Here is a 25,407-nt window from a genome sequence, read left to right as displayed (position 1 = left end):
CAGTTTCAGGGCATTGTACATTTCAAGCTCTGTGTAACTACACTTAATATAATAATCTTCCTTTCAAACACTGCATAATTCTCCAGACATTTAATTTACCAAATGCATGTTTTCAGCACTGAGTTAGTTTCCTTCTGCAATCCGTAGCTCATCTTCCTTGCTCATCTTCCTGAATGAGTCTGGGTTTTCCTTCTCTATGTCTAAATCCCCATAATGGCAGTACTAATCCAATCACTTAGTGATTGCATTATGGCAATAACCTTCCAATTTCCTTTTTTTTTTCATACACAAACCACCTGATTGCAGGTAAAAAGTGTTTTTAAAGTGTACAGTGCATTGTGTTTTGTTTAGGCATTTCCCTTTTCTATATACAAAGATAAAAACATTTAGCACATTCACAAAGCTTACACCTTCACTGAATACCACCAGCTTGCTTTCCAAAGCTCATGTCAGTTACTGGGTTCCTTCATCCAGCCATCTCCCTTCCCTGAAATCTCCACATACAGAAGCATTTCTACCCCATCTACACTGACAACATCCAGAATCAATGTCCTTGTCACTACTCTCAGCCAGCCCAGCTGTCAAATCTTCATTGGAACAAAATATTCAGAGAACCACCAGTTAATGTCCATCCTGACAAAATGCACACTTCTTATACTTTCTATAACATACCCCCATGAGGCTGGTGAGTTAATCTGGTTATGGCTAGATGCCATTGTTTAGATTCTACTTCTAATTTTAGACTCTTAGGTGTATGGGGACACAAAATGTCTTCTTTCTGGATATACACCCAAATACAAAGAATGACATCTGGGACTGGAGAGATGGCTCAGTGGCTAAAAGCACTTGTTGCTCTTTGAAAGGCCTGGGGCTCTGTTCCCAAAGTAAATATGGTGACTCACAATCACCTGTAACTCTATTTCCAGGGGATTTGATCCCATCTTCTCACCTCCTTCATGGGCATTAGACACACTCATGATACCCAGACACACATGCAGACAACACACACACACACACACACACACACACACACACACACACACACACACACAAATAAATAAATACATAAATAAATGAATAAATAAATAAATAAATCTTAAAAATAGTCTCTGGAAGACAAGAGACATGAAATATAGGTCTTGGAAAATAAAACTCTAGTTGCTTGAGAAAGTATCATAATTTTCTTACTTTTCTGAATTTTGTAGCTCTTCCTACAGCTGAAGGTCCAGATTTTCCATCACTGTTCATTTATTAACATTAAAATTTAAGATATTAGTTTACTGTTGTTTGCCAGAGTCTTGTTGTTAACTTCAGTAAATTCTTGTTGTAAACTTCAATAAATATGTTGTGGTGGTTTGAATTAGAATTGCTCTTCATATATTTGAATACTTAATTACCAGTTGATTGAATTTTGGGGTGAGGATTAGGAAGTATGGCCTTGATGGAGGAGGTGTTTCACTAGGGGAGGGCTTGTTGATTTCAAAAAGCTCACACAATTTCCAGTTAGTTCTCTCTGTCTCCTGCTTGTTGACCACATTGAAAGTTCTCAGTTACTGCTCCAGTGAAATGCCTGGTTACTGCCATTCCCCACGGTCATGGACTCATCCTCTGTAGATGTAGCCTCCACTAACCAATTTTATTCTGTAGGTAGCCTTAGTCCTAGTGTATCACCGCAGCAATAAAAAAGTAGCTACAATGCGTAGTGAAAGCCCTAATAGTAAATTATTTTTCTATATCACTATTAGTCAATGGTAAGTCAATTTCCTCTGGATTCTTTTACCAAAATAAGTAACAAACAAATGATAGTGTGATATGAACAGATATATAAATGCATGCCATATCAATGCTGAGTACTTATATTAGTTTTATCCAAATGAAAATACATGAGTCAGTGGCTTAATTACTTTAAAACACTTAAGCCAATTCATTACTTCTTCCAATTTATTTATAATTGAATTATTTGCAATCCACTTTTATTTAGAAAAAAATCTTACATATCCAGAGTTTTTTCCTCTTTCCAACACTAAACTTTCTAAGATTTCATCTAGGGAAGATTCAATGTTAATGGATGCATACCATTTGAATAGTAAGCCAAAAATGACTTCTCTTTCTCTTCCCTCATTTTCAGTTAAAAAAAAATCACTTATTCTTTTAATTTGTTCAAATTGCTAACATTGGTTTCACCTTCTCTAAGTAGATTAGCTTGGCATAAGTAATGTGTCTTCTAAGTTGTTGTTGCTGCCATTAATGATAGAGACGATTAAGAACTCCACTTTCAAGAAATGTCACTAGATAATAAATGGGTCCTTTTCTTGGCTCTAAAAATGGCCTTGGGAGGGCACTTTCTCTCACAGTCAGTAATGTCCTATTAAGATGGGAACTGAAGAATGATTGCATATTTTTAAGAATAAAAAAGAAAAACTCATTTACATTTAGACGCATTAGGATTATAAGACCCTCCCCTCCAACAAAAAGAAAAAATTTAAAAGATTGTAAATAATCGCAGGAGGGACTGAGAAGTTTTGTTAATAGTTAAGGACAGCGTATGCTTCTCTGGGGTTGTGGATTGTAGCCTGGTATCCTTTGATTTGTGGGTAATATCCACTTATAAGTGAGTACACACCATGTTGGTCTTTCTGAGCCTGGGTTACCTCACTCAGGATCATTTTTTTTTCCTCCATCCATTTGCCTACACATTTCATGATGTTATTGTTTTTTACTGCTGAGTAATACTCCATTGTATAAATGGACCACGTTTCCTTTATCCATTCTTCCACTGAGGGGCATCTAGGTTGTTTCCAGGTTCTGTTTATTACCAATAATGCTGCTATGAACATAGTTAAGTAAGTGTCCTTATAGTGTGGTTGAACATCTTTGGGTATATGCTCAAGAGTGGTATTGTTGGGTTTTGAGGTAGGTTGTTTCCCAATTTTCTGAGAAACCACCATACTGATTTCCAGAGTGGTTGAACAAGATTGGACTCCCACCAGCAGTGGAGGAGTTTCCCCCTTTCTCCACATCCTCTTCAACATAAGCTGTTATCAGTGCTTTTATTTTAGCCATTCTGACAGGTGTAAGATGGTATCTCTGAGTTGTTTTCATTTGCATTTCCCTGATGGTTAAGGATGTTGAGCAATTCTTTCTGCCATTTGAGATTCTTCTGTTGAGAATTCTCTGTTTAGGTCTATACCTCATTTTTTTTTTTTTTAATTGGATTATTTGGTTTTTTGATGTCTAGTTTCTTGAGTTCTTTATATCTTTGGGAGATCAGTCCGCTATCAGATGTGGGGTTGGTAAAGATATTTTTCCATTTGATAGACTGCTGTTTTTGTCTTTTTGACAGTGTCCTTTGCCTTACAGGCAAGCTGAGGCAGGAAGATCAAGTTTGACACCAACATGGACAGCTTAGTGGGTTTCTGTCTCAAAATAAAATTGAAAACAAAAGGTTAAGACACCAGAGAAATGACTCAGTGGTTAAGAGCACTGGCTGCTTTTGCAGAGTACCCAAGTTTGGTTCCTAGCACCCACATGGCATCTCACAACCAGCTGTAACTCCAGTTCCTGAGAATCCTATTCAGTCTTCAGACATCTATGGGCACTGCACACACATGGTGCACATACATATGTGCAGGCAAAAAACTCATACATGTAAAATAAAAATAAGTAAATAAATAAATAAAAGAAAAAGAAAAATTTATTTAAAACAAAAGGTAGTGGTAGTGTTTGTCTAGCATGTATATAGCATTGAATTCAATACCCAGGACTGGGGAAAAAGTCGACTTGTTAGTTAAATGATAGAGATGAATCAATTCTCATGGCAGAAACTATCTGGAAATATTGCCACTATTATACATGTCCAAATTAATATATTACATATAGTTTCATTGACTATTATTCTAACTGCACCTCAAAAATTAAATTATTTAATTCCCATGATAATCATGTAGTGAGATACTGTTGTGGATATCGCTCTGTGTAAATAAAGTTTTGATTGGCCAATGGTCAGGCAGGAAATATAGGCGGGACAAGAGAAAAGAGAATTCTGGGATGTAGAAGGCTGAGGGGAGACACCGCCAGCCGCCGCCATGAGAAGCAACATGTAAAGACATTGTAAGCCACAAGCCATGTGGCAAAATATAGATAAGCAGAAATGGGTTAATTTAAGATAAAAAAGTAGATAAAAAGAAGCCTGCCACAGCCATACAGTTTGTAAACAATGTAAATTTCTGTGTGCTTTCTTGGTTGGGTCTGAGCGACTGTGGGACTGGCGGGTAAGAGAGATTTGTCCTGACTGGGCCAGGCAGAAAAACTCTAACTACAAATGGCGCCCAACGTGGGGCACGAACCCACGACCCTGAGATTAAGAGTCTCATGCTCTACCGACTGAGCTAGCCGGTCTTTGTTCTTCCTGGATGATCAGCCCACTTTTGGTGACTAGTTAAAATATGTACAAATCCATTTACATTTAATGGACATGTTTGTGTACATATGTTATGTCAGGTGTATGGTACCCAAGCTCATATATTAGTTTTTTTTTCCAATTTATCTGTCAAAAAAATACTTTCACCCTGCTATTTCTAAAGAAGAAATAGAATTAAAGAAATATATAAGCAGTTAACTCAACAATGACTCTGGGGAGTTTAAGCTAACATCTGGACTCCAAGCATAACTTTAACAAAGTGATACAGCACTAAATTTTATATTTATCTTATCTTTATATCATATTCAGCAGAATTTAGTGGCTAACACAGTGTACCTCTGCAAAGCCATACTAAAAAAAAAAAATCAGTTCTTTCAATTTTCATCACTTCAAAAGAGAATTCTAGTACAATCTAAAAGTCAGAAAGAAAAATAAAGCCTTTATTATATCTATCTATCTATCTATCTATCTATCTATCTATCTATCTATCTATCTATCTGTGTGTGTGTGTGTGTGTGTATTTAATTTTATTTGTGTATGTGTGTGTCCAGTGATGTGTGTGCAGCATATGCATATAGTCCCTGCAGAAACCTGATCTCGTAGGTCTGGACTTATGCATGGTTGTGAGTATCATATGGGTCTTGGGTACCAAACCCTGGTCCTCTGCAAGAGCAGCCAGTGATCTTAACTGCTAAGCCAATAGCCTGAAAATATGATGCTAATTTGTGATCCATGAGTTCTATTTTTCAATACAGTAAATGTACTTCTCTTAGGAGATCTTCATTTCACAAAACCTCAAAATGTTTTTTAGTGTTTTGTTTGCTCCTTAGCTTTCAGATTCATTATTCAATGACAGTTTAGAGTGCAGTATGTTAGGAAAAAAGTTACTGACCAGCTTTCAAACTATAGCCTTGTATTCTTAATATATTGATGCTAAGCTCTGTAACTTAAGTGGTTTCTCACTGAGAAAATTAGTAGAACCCAACTTACTCATTCATTATACTACTCCACACAACATAAGCTTATGAGCTCAGTCAGAGAAACTGGGGTATCTGATTATGGAACCTGATATCCCAAGTGATGACTCACTGTTGTATTGGTTGGTTTCCCTCCATCTAATCTTGTCTATGTGTGAGGAAGTGGCTTCTGGCATGAAAAAGACATGGAAGATTACATTTATCCAAATGATCACACCTTTATTGTTAGTTCTCATGTACTTTCTGAATCTTAGTGAATCCCTTATAAGAGGAAAGTCATATTGTCTTCCTGATGAATCTGAATAGGTTTCAGTAACTACTCTGTGTGACACTGAGTCATTGGTCCTAAAAGTAGATGCATCCATCCTGTCATACACTCCAGTGGAGCATGGGCCCTTGAAACATTTAGCCATCAATATGAAAGTCTTGATACATTGAATTTGCTATCTTGAATAATTTGAATGAAAAGGAGGAAGGAAGACCTCAGATACTTGAAGTTTAACCAGTATTTCCATACTAGGTCCAAGACATTTAACTAATAGAATCTTCAAATAACCCATAGCCCCCTTTCTGTCTGACTGAATATTTGTAAAACTCAAACTGAAAATTTGGGGGCTCAGCCAACCCCCCAAACAGAAGAGACTTTAAATGATCAATAACTGTATTGAATCATTAAGTTTGAATTTGGATATTTATAAGCCAACAGTTAAGTGACACAGATGGCAGTTCCCTATGGCCATTCAAAAATATAATTATTTTTTTAAGGAAATTAAATTTTGTGTTATCATTTCAATTGAAAGTTTGGAGGAATGTAATTATTTAATTTACAATCCATACTTTATGCTATAAATCTCTCTGCCTTATTTTGTTAATTGAGCAAAATCAAGTAAAAAATACACTGATATATATACTGATGTATTTTGCTTCTTGACATCTTTGAGTGGTACTTCATAGAGTTTACACAATCCTCACTTGGTTTCATAATTAAGTTTTTAAATGAATTCATCCGATAAAACAATTAAATCCCAGAAAGACTTCCTGGGTTACTTAATCTCAGTCCCTCCTCACATTAAATAAAGTTTCCAGAGAATGAGATAAGTACTGCCATAGGAATGTGCTGAAGATGACAAAGGCTGACAGGGAGAATGAGGAGTCCAAAGCACACTGATTCAATTTATAAAATGCATCACAGTTTTGAGTCCTTGGACTGAAACATAATACTCTAGTATATCAGTAGCTTTTCTTGTTGAAGTGACCAAAAACCTGACAAGCAGAAACTTATAAAAGGAAGGATAGGTTTTGGTTTACAATTTAAGGAGTACAGTCCTCATGGCACGGAAGGCCTGGATTGAACAACATCTGTGGTTGTGGAGCATAAGGCAGCTTATTCACATGTGGGTGTGACAGGAAGCAGGGTGATAAAGGACAGTGGGCCTAGGCTGTAGATCAAGCCTCACACCCCTGCCTCGGCCCCAAATGCACACATGCATTTTGGTATCCTATTTCCTATAGCTGTGCCTTACTTCCTAAACATTCCATAAAGGCCCAAATAGTGCCAACAGCTTGGAGAAACAAGTGTTCAAACACAGGAGTCTTCTAGGGAACACTTCCATCCAGGCCATAACATGTAGTAATATAGAGATGATGAAAGGTAATATCTTTGAAGAACATGTGTTTGTGAAATTTAATACCATTATAAATTTATTTGTAAAGCCAAGGTACCCAAAGGACAGGGCATATAAAATATTTGCATTTTTTCTTTTGAAAAAGATTTGTTTTAACACTATTGTGGCCTTGGCTAGTGAATGGAACAGATGCTTAGATTGTCTGTTGGGCCTCTGATCCACAGTGCCTGCTCTGTATGCGTCCATTGACACTGTAGAAGCCTTGGCATTTATGTCTGCATTCATACATCTAGCACACAATTGTTAAAGAAAGCACAAGGAGTAAGAAAAAGAAAATTATGATGCTGTGTATGATAATAGTAAAGTAGTAATATTTTCTTATGGCTTCTGATTTAGAAGTAAATATTTATTGGATGTTAAAACTTTTAAATTGTAAACATTCAGAAATCTTAGAGAATTCTCAGGTTGTAAGTACCTCTGCTATTCATAAAATAAATAAATGTTTATAATTTGTCCAAGATTCCTATCATGTTGATTTGAGTATTGCTATATGGTATACCTTCTTAATTTTATAAACTTCAGTATATTGTATATAAATATAAATGTACACATTAAATTATAGTAAATTATGCAATATGTGACTTATTTCAGGTAAAATGGTACAGGGTATCATTTTCCCCACATTATCTTAGTAATCCAGTCCATCTGCTAAGGACAATCCTTCAACTAGCCTCAGATTTTAAAATTTCAGCTAAGAAGGCATATGCATTAAGCTGTCCAAGAATCATGCATTAATGGACTAAAACAGACCACAGTTCTTCTTGTCCTAGCACTTTCTGAAGTACACATAATGGATGCTAAGTCTCCGAAACCAGCCTCTGACCCAAATAAACTCAAAGTATACAACCCAGTGGAAATTTCCATTAAAAATAAACAGCAATGAAGACAAAAAATGCACCTTTTTAACTTCAAATAAATTATGGCATAGTGCCATATTCATAGTTGGATAATTACATGTACAAAATGCATTTTTCCAAGAAAAAAATGTGCATAATGAAATAAAGTATAAATACCCCTGTTTTGTTGAGGTATTCATATAACTCCCTAAAGACTGAACACTGTCATCTCTGTATATAGCTTTTTCATAGGCTCCAATAAAATTGTAATAATATCCACTGACAGCAATATTCAAATTAACACCATGGTGTTTACATTTATTTTACAACATAAGTACAGTTTTCACCCCATTTTAAGTGTCGAATACAGCATCATTTTTTGAATTGTTGTGGATGCTATATATGCACTACATACATGTGTGGGTGTGCTCTTGAGGACCAGAGAAGGACATCAGGTACTGAAAACTCTCACTCTATATTATCTTGTACCTTTGAGTCAGGTTCTTTCATTCATACAGCTAATGGTTAGGAAGCTGATCAATCCTCTTGTCTGCCCATTCTTTTACCCTGTACTACTGGGTTTATAGTAGCAAGTGCTCACACGTGGGTATATATGCAAATTCTGGCATTTGAACTCAGGTTCTTAATGCTTATATAACAAGTGTACAGTGTCTTTGTAAAATGTCTGACAAAGCAACTTAATGGAGTAAAGGTTTGTTTTAGCTTACAAGTCCAAGTTTAAATCCATCATAGCAAGGAAATCACAGTGGCAGAAATTTGACAGAAATGATCACAATGCATCTATAGTCAAGAGCAGAGAGTAATGAACTCATGTATTAGGTCAAGTCAGTGCTCAGTTTCCTTTTTCCATGTCACTCAGTCCAGGGCCCAACTGATGAAGTGATGATGTACTCATTCAGGTTGGATCCTCCCACCTCAACACAATTAAGAAATATCTCACAAACACATGTGACCACAGGCCAATCTAATCCATAAATAATTTCTTAGAAAGACACAGTTTCTAGATGGTGTTGGGTTTTCAGTCACAGGTACTATTAAGTCATCTTTCTGACATGTTGTTTTTGTTTGTTTATTTTATTTTGTTTTGCAATAGCACAGAAATTCAATAAAGGCTTTGTTAGCACAAATTTTTTTCTACGAAAATAATAGCAAATAGAAAAAAATCATTGTTTTCTTCCACAGTCACTGAATTCTAGATGTCTTTACTTGCAGAATCTGACTTCAATAATTAACAACAATTACTGTACCATTGATTTGGTGGCTTCTGGTGCTTTTACATATATTTTCTAATGAATCTTCCTACCATGACACTGGTGGCTTGATTCCATCTTAGGGAAAAGGAAACCAAAGAACTGGGCTTATTGATTCACCTTTGTTTCCTGGTAGGTGAAAGAAGGCATCACTCAGGACCATTTGGATACGGAAATGTCTGCACTACATTTACCATCTAAATTATAGTGCCTCTTTGTAAATACTAATTAAACTAATAATTCTCTTGATTTTATGTTCCTCAAATTCCCCTTTTCCCACATACTTATAAAAGATGTTTACTAATTAGCTAGAACTTATTTTGCAGCAAGAAAAATCAATACTTACAATAATTATTGCTAAAATTCATTAATGCAATTATTTAAATCATTTAGTTTGTTTTGGCATCAAATACTGTGACTTATAATATATTCTATACATAAAATGTGTGATTATGTTTTACTTTCTCCTCACCCTCCTCAAGTTTTTGCTTGAAAACTCTTTTAACACTGGTCATCATAACACATGATTGTAATCCTGCTCCTCAGAAAATAGAGTCAGGAGGATCCCAGGGTAGACACTAGCCTGAGTTGCGAGACTGCCTCAAAAGACTTTTCAAGGTGAAAATTAGTTTTCATGAAATCTTAAGTCAGATATCTGGGCACTAAACATTGATGTATCTTTTAGACATGATTTTTGATAAGTGATTTATGTTTATTAATTAAAATTCTTTTCATTATTTCTCAGTTAATATATATCATAATTCAAATACTCAAGTGATTCACTGCAAATGAGTTAGACTAAAGTCTCCAAAGATTAAAGAAATATTGAATTGTTGATGTTTCTTAATGGGCTTCCTGTCAATGAAGGAAAATCAAAAGAAAACAGTTAAATCAAATCATTGGTAATTAATCACTTCTTAAAGGGACAAAAACATGTCAGGACTTTTTTTTTTCTTTTCATTTACTATTGATTTTCCTAAGTGGCTCTCAGCTGAGGGTAGGTTTTGAATTGCTAAGGGATATCTTGCAATGTATAGACACATTGTTGTTCTTGTGAATCTTCCATCTTCTACAGGGTGGGTGTAATGAAGGGTGAACTTCAAAACCTGCTTCTTTTTGTTATCCCCCCACCCCCTTTACCACAAGCTTTTCTTAGGGGCACCGTGATAGCAGAGGAGGCAGAAAAGGAGGTGAGCCTCTTTTCTATTTTTCAGTCTCTCTAGTATTTAGATTTTGGTAGTGTCTATTTTGACATCCTGCAGGTCTGGAATATGCCTATTTCCTTTGTAATGTTCTACTGGACTTCTTATCTCAAAGCTATGGAAAGAGTCCCCTATATCCAAAAAGAAGGCAGAGATTAATTTGCCCACACAGTTTTGTCCCAGCCAGACCTCTAACCCACTGGAAAATGTCCCTCACACTGAGAACTGATCTCTGTCACGCAGAATGTAGACTCAGATGTGAACTGCATTAAAAACATCTTGATATGTGTACCAAGGGCATCTCAATCAATTTAACCAAATGCTAAACCACCCCAGTTTCCCTTTCAGAAGCAGAGGGCTGGGTTTAGTGCCTCCTGAGCTATCCAAAAGAGTTAATGCAATGACTAAGAATAAAGAATGCTTTCCCAGCCATCTGAATATGCCTCCATTCAGCTAAATTGACATCTCAAATCAATTACTACACATAGTGATAGACAAATAGATTAGTGAGACTGAATAATGAAATAAGAATAGGATGCAAACATGTACAGAAATGGTTATGATAGGGATTGATTTACAAATCATCAGAGAAAGTGCTTGCAAATACAAAAATCTGCAGAAAGTGAATGAAATATTCAAACACATATTCTAAAATCAGAAAGGAGACAGATATCCTTGCAAAAATTGATCTTCAGTTGACAAGGTTCAGCAGGATTTAGAACCTTAAAGTAAAAGACAAAAGAGAGAAGCTCATAATAAAACTCATTAAATAAAAATTTTTATGATATGTTGCAACCATAGAGAGTATGCAAATAAAATTCTGAAATTACCAGCATATTTTAGTGTATTTTCTTCTATTGATCTACAATTAAATGTTCATAGGTATAAAAATTATAAGGTACTTTGCAATACTTACAATAAAACACCCAATACTTAAGTGGAGACTTCATTAAGCTTTATTGAAAAGCATTTGAAGAGATAAAACCAATGGGAGATTCATTGTGTTAATATTTATGAAGACTCAAAATCATGAAGATATTCACTGTCTTCAAAATTTTATAGGAATCCAATCAAAACCCATCGGAAGTTTTTATGCAAGTTGAAAAGCTAATTCTACACTGTATGAAAGAAGCTAAGCACTGGTTGCCATGACAATTCTGTGAAGAAAACTGAGTAAAGGACATTGGTCTTTTCATATCTCACAATTTTATAAAAGAATAGTTGCACATACAATGTAAATATTGATTTAATACTTAAGTATCAGTTGCAAAATAATTAGAGGCAAAGACAAATATTTACACACATAAACACATGTGCATATTTTACTTTGATTTCATATAACAAGACACAGAGGCAATGAGATGACTCAGCCTATAAGGACACCTGCCACTAAGTCTCAAGAGCTAAGTTCAGTCCCCCGGCAACATATAAAGCAGAGATCAAACTTGTTCTCCAAAGTCCAATCTTGCATCATGACAGGCATATATTCTCACTTATAGACACACAAGTTCACAAAAATAAATTTTAAAATGTACTAAAAATTTCCAAGTATAAAATAAGGCAAAATAAATAATAGATGTTTGATTTGATGTGTTAAATTCACAAGCTATATTGAGATGTCAGAGGACAATTTAAAGTGATGGGATTTAGACCGTTACATACTATTTTATTCAAAAGTCATGTTGCCTAAAACAACACAGCTTTATTTTATTATTGAAGTATAAACTGTGTAAATTGTGTGTATCTGTAATCTGTAATCTGTTCAATGTTCACATATCTATGTAGAAGTTCAAGTAAACCAACTGAGGAAGAACAGATCAGACATGCACCTGTTATTGTGTATGTGTGGCTGGATTATGATGTCATATGGGATCCTTATTTTCCAAATGTTCTTTGGTATTTATTACTGTTTTAAATAAATTCAGAAAAATCCTATTTGTTTGTAAAAAAAATAGTACATGGAAAAATTGCTCAGAAATTTAAAAAATCTTTAAAAAGTCTTTATAAGACAATATAGTATATATCTTTTATATTGCTATAACAAAATCTCTCTACACACACACACACACATACACACACACACACACACATGCACACACACAAACACACATATATGTTTTGTTCCATTTTATAATATTTCCCCTATGGCAATTTTAATTTACAGATTTTTTTTCTTGTTTTCTTTATTTCTATAAGCGAATATCAAAGCAATTTTGATGTGGCATAATTTTCTTGATGCTAGGCAAGTTGGTACAAACCTTTAATCATCACACTGAGGAGGCAGAGGCAGGAGGATGTTTTTGAGTGCAAGTTCAACTTGGCCTATATAACTTAATCACAGGCCAGCCTGAAATACATGATACCTTGGAGAGAGAGAGAGAGAGAGAGAGAGAGAGAGAGAGAGAGAGAGAGGGATTGAGGGAGGGAGGGAGGGAGGGAGGGAGGGAGGGAGGAAGGAAGGAAGGAAGGAAGGAAGGAAGGAAGGAAGGAAGGAAGGAAGCCTATTGATGGACTGGAGAGATAATTCAGTTGGATCATCTTCCTAGCATCCACTTAAGAAAATATAGTCACACATGGTTGTAATCTCAGTGCTAGGATACAGGGATGGTGATATGAGGATCCCTGAACTTCCTGGCCAGAAAGTCTAGCCTTATATCAAATTCCCAGGATGAATTAGAAACCCTAATTCAAAAAATATGGTGAGGGCAACTGAGACAGACACTCCATGTTAACACGTGGGCTTTCTATTCCTATGTAAAAATGTGCAGAGATTGGAGAATATGTGCATGCATATGTGTCTGTGTGAGTGTGTGTGTGTGTGTGTGTGTGTGTGTGTGTGTGTGTGCAGATTACCTGTTATTTTCTTGATTCCATTGGGAGGAAGCATTCATTCCAAGTGAGTTCATTGGTCAAATGAGGGCTACTGTGGTTAGAATCTGTGAAGATGCAAAGCACGCGGATAGGAAGCCAAAGACAAAGAAGTGCCCACATGAGAAACATGGAGTGAATATGACCAGGTAATCACAAAGTTCTCCTTTTATGACTGGAGGAGAAAGGGCAATGACAAACAACGGCCTGACCTCAGGGGTTCTGTCACCACCGCAGCCATGAAGAACTGCAAACTGAATCACATTCACAGCGTGCCATCTGAGGCTAGGCTTTTCAACATTTTATTGCAGCTAAATTTCCCTATGTGTAGAATATCAAATTAAGTGCAGTATAAAAATGCATATGGTTCTTTCGGGCACAATAAAGTGGACTCATGAAGCTGAAGTTCATTTGTCTGTTTTGTGAACTTGGGGCATTTTGTTTAATGATTGCTCTGGCCTAGCCAGAAGAACTGGTCAGGACTTCCACAAAACATTCTGTCCTCTCTTTGTGGCAGAGTATCATGTAGACTGGAATTAGATGAGCAATTAAGCTCATCTAATAACAAATCTTGGTAATATTTCAACCCATTTGTCTCAGATGCTATGAGCCTTTTTATACTACATGAAGGAAATAGTTTAAAGTCCCAATTTTTCCACTTGGAATTAGTATTCCTAAGTCAAGAGAAAGAGGTTTGTAGAAAAACAAAATACTCAAGAAACTTCCAAGAAACATTAAGCTTCAATGAAAATCCCAAAGACCCCAAATTCTTGACAACATTTTTCCATGTTGCTCAGTATCAGTATGGAGACTGGCTTTTGGTCTCAGTCTCTAAGATAATTGCCCTACTTTCCAGCAACAATGTTAGGACATCAGACATTATCCTCATGAACGTCTGCCAGGATTTCTACTGAGCATGATGGTACCCACAAAACTACAGCTTGATATCCCATTGTGTTGTTGGCTGCATAGACAAAAATCATCTAATGTTCTATACAGATCTATTTCCTTAGCCCATTTCTGAGACAGGTGACAAGTGCCAGAGCTGAAATTTGAAGCTTATATCATAATTCTGAACTGGTTATGACCACCACTAATTATCAGGATGCTGGTTTGACATCTGCAGACCTCTGAAGAATGCCAGACACAAAGTCAAGCAGGGATATATGGCTGGAATTTTCTCCAGCAGTTTGGGTGGTTTGCAATTTTCTGTTTAGGTAGGGGATGGAATTTTGACATTCCTCAAATAATCTCAACACAGAACACTTCTGACATGTTCTTATTCTAAGAGAGTCGACAAGCAGGATGTTACTTTGTTAGATGATACCATTTCCAAGAAACATAGTTCATACTACTTAACCCCATGCTTCCAAGTTTTTGATACAGAATCTATTTCTTTTCCACTCTTTCTTTCTGAAAGGCATATTTCTTGTCATTCCTCTTCATGGCATAGCATAAATGAAACCATAACTACTTGATGAATGGAGAAGGGATTACTCTTTTTCTGTGATTGACTACCACCCTCCACATGCATGTGGAAACTAGAGGTCAACATTGGAAATATTCCTCATTCACTCTGACCTTCCTCCACAATGTTTTTTGGGACAGGGTTTTACTATGTAACTCTGGCTGGCCTGGAATGCACAGAGATCCAACTGCCTCCATCTCTCAGGTGCGAGGACTTAAGGAGTATACTACTGAGCTCTGCTTTCCACCTTATTTTCTGAGACAGGGTCTCTCATCAAACCTGGAGCTCATGGACCAAAAAACTCCAGTGGCACATACCACCTGCCTCCTCTAGGGTTGAAACAATACACACTTTTACTTACAGCTTTTATCATTATCATTATTCTTGTTGTTAACCTGAGTGTTAGGGATCTGAACTAAATCATTACCCTTGAATGGTAAACATTTCATCTACTGACTTATCGTCCTAGTACTTCACTTGAAAATTTTAATCCTTGGGTTGCCTTTTCCATCATCCTATTACTTTCATATAAATTTTGTTCTTCTGAAGCAGTTTCCATTATCTTTGTCGCTGGAAAAAATTCTATAATTTATTTATACCTCAGTTTATATTTCATATCCCGTGTCATATTCCCATAAGAATTTATACACTTGTTTTTCTATTTGGCTATGCTGTCTCATGTGTTAATATATTGTAATTTTTATGTAAACACAGATTATGTTATTAGTTTGTCTGTGCCTCCTAATAGAATTAAGTTGTTTACCTTTGGAAAATTTCGTGTGTATTTTTAAAGCTTTTTGAGACAGCCTGTCATCCAAGCTGGCCTTGAACTTACAACATAGGAAAACTTGTCTTTTAATGTATGGCATTCTTCTTACTTTAAACACTAGAGGGGCTTTTGTTATCAGAATTACTATGTCTGTCTCTAGTAAACATAATGTAAACATCTTATCTCCTCCCCTTTATTTAGTTTGTGATTTAACAAAAATTCCATTGGCGAGGTGGATTGATGGCTAAGAAGTTAAGAGCACATACATGCTGCTCTTGCAGAGAATCTGAGTATAGTTCTCAGGACCAACTTCAAGTTACTACTGCTTGTAACTCTAGCTCCAGGGTATCTGATATCCTTTACTGGCCCCTTTGGCAACCTGGACTCATGTGTATATATCCCATGAGAACCAAATGAAGACACATAATTAAAAAACAGAAATAAGCCGGGTGGTAGTGGCACACGCCTGTAATCCCAGCACTCAGGAGGCAGAGGCAGGTGGATCTCTGTGAGTTCAAGGCCAGCCTGGTCTACAAGCGAGTTCCAGGACAGCCTTCAAAGCTACAGAGAAACCCTGTCTTGAAAAACCAAAAAAAAAAAAAAAAAAAAAAAAAAAAAAAACCAGAAAATAATTCAGTTCTAAACATGGAGATTTTTTTTTTTTATTTTTCTTAAGATAGAATGTGATAGATTTGTTGAAGGTATACTCATCATCAATCATTAACCATTTCCTCTCCATGTTCCAAACAGCTCTAAAACACCTCTAATGCCACTAAGTAGAGCTTTGTTTTTATTTTAAGATGTCTCATGAAACTCTTTGAGTGATATTTCATAGTAAATATATTTTCATCAAATACAAAACAGGGTCACTGTTCCAGCTTGAGAATATTCTTATAAAAAATAATCAGTATTTATCAGCATGTGCTTCTTTGCGATGGATATAGTGTAGCATTTGTGACTATGTTGCTTTTTTATTGAAGTCTGCTTATAACCCCCATATTATCTGAAATATAGTCTGTACCTGATTAAGCATAGAACTATTTCTGACAGAACTCAGGTGGGGTGGTCTCTGACTTCTTTTTTATTATTATTATTATTTTGAATAGCTATTAGAGTTGTAGAGTACGTAATAAGAAATTTTGTTCCACTGGGCAGTGGTGGCACATGCCTTTAATCCTAGCACTCAGGAGGCAGAGGCAGGCAGATCTCTGTGAGTTCGAGGCCAGCCTGGTCTACAGAGCAAGATCCAGGACAGGAACCAAAACTACATGAAATAACCCTGTCTCAAAAAAAAAAAAAAAAAAAAGAAAGAAAGAAAGAAATTTTGTTCCATTAAAATCAGGAATAAGACAAGGCTGTCCATTCTCTCCATATTTATTTAATATAGTATGTGACATTCTAGCTGGAGCAGTACGACAATAGAAGGAGATCAAGGAGCTCTAAGTGAAAAAGGAAGAAATTAAATAATCACTATTCATAGATGATATGCTAATACACATAAGAGACCCCAAATATTCTACCTGGGAACTCCTACAGCTGATAAAAACCTTCATAACTACTGATTATTTTTTTACAATAATATTCTCAAACTGAAACAAATGATCCTGTTTTGTATAAAATATCTCTCAAAGAGTTTCATGAAGCATTTTAAAAACAAAACTCCATTTAATGGCACTAGAGGTGTTTTAGGGCTGTTTGGAACATGAAGAAGAAATGGTTAACATTGATTGATGATGAGTATACCTTTAACACCCTATCACATTCTATCTAAAGAAAAATAAAACAAAATCTCCATGTTTAGAACTTAAATTTATATACTATAATATAAAAATATAAGTATATTATATATTAATAATAAATAACCCCCCAAATCAGTAGCCCTCCTATATACAAATGACTTATGAACAGAGAAAGAAATAAGCAAAACAACACACACACACACACACACACACACACATATATATATATATATATATATATATATATATATATATATATATACACACACACACACACACACACACTAACTACACACACACACACAATGGAAAAGAGAAAGCATCTTCAACAAATGATGCTGGTCTAACTGGATAGCTGCATGTAGAAGTATGAAAATAGATCATATCTATTTTCCTGCACAAAACTCATGTCCAAATGGATCAAATACATCAACATAAAACCAGATACACTGAACCTGATAGGAGAGAAAGTGAGGAATAGCCTTGAATCCATTGTCTCAGGAGACAACTTCCTGAATAGAACACCAATAACACAGGCACTAAGATTAACAATTAATAAATGAGACCCCATGAAACTGAAAAGCTTCTCCAAGGCAAAGGATAGCATCATTAGCACAAATGGGCAACCTACAGAACAGGAAAAATTTTCACCAACTCCATATTTGACAGAGGATTAATATCCAAAATATATAAAGAACTCAAGGAACTGGACATCAGTAAACCAAATAAGCTAATTAAAAATGTGGCACAGATCTAAACAAAGAATTCTCAATAGAAGAATCTTAAATATCTGAGAAACACTTAAGAAATGTTCAACATACTTAGCCATCAGGGAAATGCAAATCAAAATGACTCTGAAGTTCTATGTTAGATCTATCAGAATGGCTACAATTATAAACACAAATGACAGCTAATGCTAGTGAGGATGTGGAAAAAGGTAAACACTCTTCCATTGCTAGTGGGAGTGCAAACTTATACAGCCATGTTGGAAATCAATATATCAGTTTCTCAGAAAAATGAGAATAAATTTACCTCAAGACCCAGCTATACCAATCCTGGGCATATATCCAAAAATGAAATTTGCAGGTAAACAGATGGAGCTAGAAAGAAAAATCATCCTGTGTGAGGTAACCCAGATCCACAAAGACAAATATGGTATGTACTCACTTATAAATATATATTAGCTGTAAAGTAAAGGATAATCATTCTATAATCCACGGGCAAGTAACAAGGAGGACTCAATGAGTGGGCACATAAATCTCCCTAGGATGGGGAAATAGAATAGATTTCATGGGAGAGCAGGAAGTGAGTGGGGATGGGAATAGGAGGGATCAGGTTGGGAAATGGAGAGAAGTCCTGGGAGAGATAATTGGAATTGCGGGACATTTCAGAGCAAGGTAGAAACCTAGTGTAGTGAATACTTCTAGGAATCCATGAGGGTAACCCTAGTGAATACTAATAATGCAGAATTCACAGCCATCTTCTGTAAGTGGGCAAGGCTTCCTGTGGAGGGATTGGGAGACCAACACAGCCACAAAAATCTTGCCGTATAACTTGTCCTGCCTTCAAGATGTGCTGGGGTAAAGGTGGCACAGAACTCTTGGGAGTGGCCAACCAATGACTGGTCCAGTTTGAAACCAATGCAAGGAGAGGGTACCTGCACCTGATACTGCCTGGAGGTCCAAGAACCAGAGGCTGCACAGCCCAGAGACACAGGATAGAACCAAAGATGATAAGGGAAAAAGTCAATGAAATTATTCCTAATGATACTCTGCTTTACTCATAGACCAGAACCTAGTACAATCATCTTCAGAGAAGCTCCATGAAGCAACTAATGGGAACAGATGCAGAGACCCATAGCCAAACATTAGGTGGAGCTTGGGGAATCCTGTAGAAGAAGAGGATGAAGGATTGTAGAAGCCAGAGGGTTCAAGGACACCACAAGAAAACACACAGAAGCAAGAAACCAAGGCTCACAGGGCCTCACAGAGACTGACTGGCAATCAGTGAGCCTGTATGTGTCTGCATATATGTTATGGTTGTATAGCTTGGTATTCTTTGGGGACTTCTAACAATGGAAGCAGGTGTTTTCTCCGACTCTTTTGCCTTCTTTTAGGACCCCTTTTGTCCTAGTGGGTTGCTTCCCTTAGCCTTATTATGAGGTGGTGTGCCTAGTCTTATTGCAACTTGATAGCCATGTTTAGTTGATATCGCTGGTAAGCATCCTCTTTACCGAAGGGAAATAGAGGAGGAGTAGATCTGGGGAAGAGAAGAGGTAGAAGAAAAGGTCTAGGAAGAGAGTGGGTAGGGGAAGCTCTGGTCAAAATGTTAATATGTAAGAGACAAAAAATAAAAAGAAGAAAATTTCTTTATATATGTAAAAAGAAATTTCATATTATTATTATACCAGGTATCAGAAATTGTGTTGAGCTGAGTTTGGAGGCACATAACCCAAATGCCAGGACTAGGAATCTAGAAGCACCAAGAGGATATGTTCAAGCTTAATCTCAGACACACACACTGGAAGATTGAGGCCAACCTGATTCGTAAGATCCTATCCAACATGGGCCAAAATAAAGACATTACATTCAATTTAATCAAGATTCCCACAGAGACTGCATTATAGGCACATTCATAGAGATATGGAAGTCTTTCTGTCTTAAACGCCTTGATTAGTATTGACAATGTGACATAATAAATGGTAAAACATAAGAAGAACTTCATGCTTCCCCCAAGAGTCAAAGACCATCTAACAAAACCAAACACCAGGCATGAGAAGCTTTGTTCTTCATTTTTGGCCAGGATTATCTGTGAAATTTGCAAAACATTGTGGGCTATTGTTAATGCCTTTGATTTCCTTCCTCTAGAGTGGAAAATAAGTCCCTGTTGATGAAGTCACCATTTACTATGGATACCATTCACAGGACCCAGAGGCCCCTGGGCTGGAACTGACCTGAAAGTTAGTTTTCCTGGTACCAGAAGGTGTCATGCAAACTTCAAAAGGGAGGAAGTAACCAACAGTCCTACTCAGTGATGTCTATCTATACCAATGACCAGATACAAGTCTAAGAGTGCAGCATTGGTATATATAACCCTAGTGGTAGCCAATAGCTCCTTAATTAGACTTAAGATCTACTCCACAACAGGGATAATATGCCTGATACTGGAAACCCAGCCAACTACCCAGGGCTAGTGAAATAATGGGCCTTGGAGAACTTTACTAAACCAGCATAATCCTTAACAACATTTTAAATATTTGTCCTGTACCCAAAAGGTAACTGTAGTATTCAGTGGTCATCAAGAAAATTTCTCTTTACAATAGATGGTAATCATTATAGAGAACCACAAACAAGTAAAGTGCAGAATTGTGGAGCCCAGTGCCAAAGGAGACATCTACAATACAACCCCTACACCTAAGGCTCATGGATCATTGTGAAAGAGGAGGTAGAAAGACTGTAGAAGCCAGAGGACAAGGAGTTTGCTGTAAGATTATATCTCCTGGGAATGTCAGAAACTATACCTATAAAGTGTCTCCAACCTTACTGCCTAAACATGAGCTGAACAAGGATGACACTAATAGACATGGTAATGTGGACAGGGGAAGCTCATAAGACTTCAGTCCTATAGACAAAACTATAGGCAACTAAGAAATGTTGAGAGTGGAAGAAATTGTCTTTCCCAGGGAAAAGCATAGCAATTCATTACCTAATACTAAATGGTCAGCCCTAAAAATACATACATATAAATAACATTATACAGACTGAGCAGGTTATATTTGTGTGTGTGTGTGTGTGTGTGTGTGTGTGTGTGTGTGTGTGTATGTATTATATATATATATATATATATATATATATATATATATATGTGTGTGTGTGTGTGTGTGTGTGTGTGTGTGTGGTGTGTGTGTGTATGTATGTACATATATGTACATATACATACACACACACACACACATATATATAGTATGTATGTATGTATGTATGTTTGTATATATAGTTGCTGCCATGGAGAAACCCTACTTTAATCTCTTTTGGGAAGATCTTTTGTCAAGGAGTGTTTTCACTTTTTAAATTACATTAATTAATTAGTTTGTTTGTGTATATGAGTGTGTATACTTATGCCATGCCATACCTGTGGAGAACAGAGGAAAACTTGTGGAAGTCTGTTTTCATACATCATTTAGGTCTTGTGAATTGAACGCAGGTCATTTGGCTGGGAAGTATGCATTCTATCTGATAAGGCATCATCTCTCTGGTCCAACGACAAGAGAAGACGAGACAGATCCTGGACATTGCTAAGAACTTGGTCTTGCTCTCTTTGGAGCCTTAGAATATACCTCGAAATTAGCCAAAGTGATTTTTTTATTTGTGACTTTAAAAGGAGAGAGGTAATTAGACTTATCTAATGTCATGTTTGGAGACAATGATAACATTCAATTCTCCTTTAGCATAAACTACTCACATCTAATCTTGAGATTTCAGTCCTTGGCTGGCCAGATACTCTACCTAGGTTTGGTTTCAAATCAGTGTTATCTGTTTTCTACTTTTGTTGTTTTGATCTCTTTACCTCTCCTGCCCCATTCAGAACCAGCTATCTTGAGTTACCTAAATTTTTTATTATTAATAGTGAAAGTTGTTTTTCAGTTTCAAACAAAACAAAACAAAACGGTAGCTATAGCTGCTGTACTGTCTTCAGGTGACTCAAAGTGAGAAAGTCGTAATTGGATCCAGTTGCAGTAAGAAGTATGACCCCATCCTTGTTTTAAACTCAACAGTTCTCTTAAGTCAAATTTTGCTTGAAAAAAATGTTTTCCTTCCTTATAAGGGTCTGCCTATGGCTTCTGTGGTCCCCATGAATAATTAATTATTGTAATTATTTTTTCATTCATTAAAATTACTGCTGCTACTGTTTCTAATTTTGCTCTCCCTAAGCAGACATTGTGACCAAAGGTAGGACTATAGTTCCAAAGATGTTGAGTCCAGCAGATCTTGAGAAAACAGAAGGGTAGATGAAAACAGGTTGAATGGTAGCTAGGGATGCATGCAAGTAGGGCACCTTACCCAGGCTGGGGAGTAAAATAAGTAAACCAGGGTCTTAAGCTCATATCATGCATCCATTTTTTCCTCTTTTAGTGATCTTAGACTCTATTTCAGAACTATTTCTGGACACTCTGATACCCATGAGCATGGCAGAGAAGAGATGTATGTACAGGTGGACTGAGGGCAGGATAGTTCCTGAAGGGCCTTGTTTCCCAGTCCAGTTTGCATTCTTATTTTATTCTGTAATGCAACCACAATGTGGGGTGGCCCATCAAGCATTGTTTTAAGGAATAGTATGTAGTAGTCAGCTTTTTGTTTTTAAAAGACATGTGATACAGTACTCATGTATAACCTTTTGTGTTCAGGTTGTTATGGGCAATGACCCATTGTTTTGATTATTTCTCCAGGTCACTCTGTTCCAGGTAACAAGTGAAGTCACATTGAGAAATGAGCAGTATAAGCAGTGCTTTAAATAAATCTTGAAATAATTCAATAAATCAGTATCTATTAGCTCTTTTCTACCATATTCTACTTCAACTTAATTAAATTTCTGACTTTCAGTTCCCTCATCTACATCTACAAAGAACATATAATCATAATATCTATCTTGAGAGACTTGTGAGTAATTGATGAAACCATAAATATGGGTCTAATTTTATTCTTCTGCATGTTACATAGACAATACAAGTCCCACATAAAAGGCTCAGGGAACATCTTGGAAGAGGTGGCTGAAAGATCATTAGATCATAGAAGGCCAGGGCATCTTTGGCTACAGAGTCTCTTCTGAAAATAAAGAGGGGCAGGAAGTAGGAGGATAGGGAGGGAGTAAATCTTGGGAGGATTGAGGGGAGGAGTGAGGAGACCAATGTGATCAGGTTACATTGTATGAAATTCTCAGTAAATTAATAAAAAATACTATGCTTAAAAACAAGTAAATACAAAGAGAGGGTCCCTCTGCCACTCTTAATACTACTTTGGAGCAGATTGGGGAATCCTGCTTTGCTAACCTTCTGGCACTCAGGACCAAATTAATGTTTAAAGTCTACCAGGGATTATGCAGATATTTTCTCTCTTGATGGTTCCATTCCTTCTGATCTCCTGTGGGATCATTTTCATCCTCTTGCTTGCAGACATGCTCCCCATCCCACATATAAAGATATGGAATGCTTTTCTCTAACTCAGAGCACTTCTATTTCCTGCTTGGAGGACATTCTAGTCTCTTCCCAATGGTTCTCTGTGGTGTTCTGTGTATAGCCAAAATGCAAAGTTTTCTTGAAGTTCTTGAAACAAAACAAACATAAAACATAAACAAACAAACAAAAAATCCCACAAACATGCAAGCATTTACCCCACTATGTTTTTCCATGAGGAAGAATATATAGGCAACTTTTTGATGTTGTTTTGTTATATTTTTTAAAGGCGTGAGAAGAACAGTGTAGACTTTCTGGAATTGGGGGAAGGGGTGTGATAAAATTCACAGGAATCACCTCAAGCTTCTACCTTTCCATTATAAACAAATCAACAAATCAATGTCAACTTGAGCCATTAATGTAGATGAGATTATTTACTTCATTACAAGTAATGGTTTAGCAACTCTTTAAATATGTTAATTTAATTTTAATTTTTAGTTGTTGTTTTCTTAATTTTTTAACAGCTCATTTTTCCCTAAGTTTCACTTTCTTTTTGTGTTGATTGCCAGTATTTTCATAATTAATTTTTTATTACATTCTTTTTTTACTAAAACTAATTTTTAATTTTTTTTAATATAGATGATTTGTCTGTTTGTTTGCATGCTTATTTATTTATTTATTTATTTCTGATTCTTATACCTATTTTCTGTCTGGAAGTTTACCCTCATTGTTACAGTTGAATAAATCCTATCACTTTCCAGGTGAGTCTTTGAGAGCATTTTAAATTCTTTTACAGCCTGTGATTAGGCTTATATTGTCAAATATTTTTAGAAATATTTTTGCTTATGTCATTGTTAACATTTTGTTTTATGAGTCACCTTAACCAGCCTTGAACTTTGGATCTTCCTCCTTTAGCATCCTTTGTATACATCACCAAGTCTGGCTTTCTTTGGATAATTTAAGTACATGACATTTGAGAAATTTTGTGTTCTCAAATAATTAATTATATATAAATTGTGTTCAGCTTTCAGAGTCTTTGTTCTAGGGAAGAATAAGTTTGTTCATTTTCATCCTCCCCTGGACATTCCTGTTGTTATTTTTTTCTCTTTTGTCATTGTGTGTGCAGGTGGTTGGTAGACCAGATGTCCCAGTCAGACAAATCGTTCTCTTAGTCTCAATTAATGACTTCTGTATTTATGATCCTGAAACAAGAAGTTCAGTAACCACCTATAATTCATCAATTGCTGAATGATCTCTCCTAAGAAACACAAATTTGTTACACAAGCCTGAAAATTCCATTTCAGTTCTCCAAACCCATGGTGGAAGGGAAGAACTGATTCCCAAAAGTTGTCACCTGACCATTCAGACTCTCTCTATCCCCCTCCCTCTCCCTCTCTCCCTCCCCCCCTCTCTCTCACACACACAGAATGTGCATGCACTCCCACACAAATATACATCCCCCAAAATAAATAAACCTTTGAAAAGACCCAAGGTAAATATTCCTCTTATAAATAAGAAAACAGAAGTTAGCAGCCTGCATGGAGTTAATAGCAACTAAGACAAAGTAGTGACTCAAATCCAGAGATTTTACTGCTAGTCAAGGGTAAACCCAAACATACCAGAGAGCCATGGCTGCTGTGTATATTTCAGTTCTATGAAGCCTTTTGTTGTTTTGTTTATTTATTTGTTTGTTTTGTTTTCAGGGAAAATTAAGGCTCACTCAAGCTGCTTTAAATCAGTAGTCTTTAAAATTTTACCTTAAAAATTCAAAGAATGAAACTCATGGACAACAGAATGTGAGGTAAAGGAGAACATTTTGTTTTGTAGACTCATAGAGTATATTCATGAGGTGGGCACTTAAAAGAAAGAAAAGTCAGAGGTCCTGTATAGCCATATATATGCAGGAATAGGGCACAATTGAGGTGCTAGTGTAGAGGGTCCTTTGTAGGACTTAAAGCAAAAACAATTGAAGTAAGGGTAAGAGGATGAGCTGGCCCTAATGC

Source organism: Onychomys torridus, chromosome 3 (genome assembly GCF_903995425.1).
Source record: "Onychomys torridus chromosome 3, mOncTor1.1, whole genome shotgun sequence".
Taxonomy (NCBI): Eukaryota; Metazoa; Chordata; class Mammalia; order Rodentia; family Cricetidae; genus Onychomys; species Onychomys torridus.
This window is presented reverse-complemented; position numbering follows the sequence as displayed.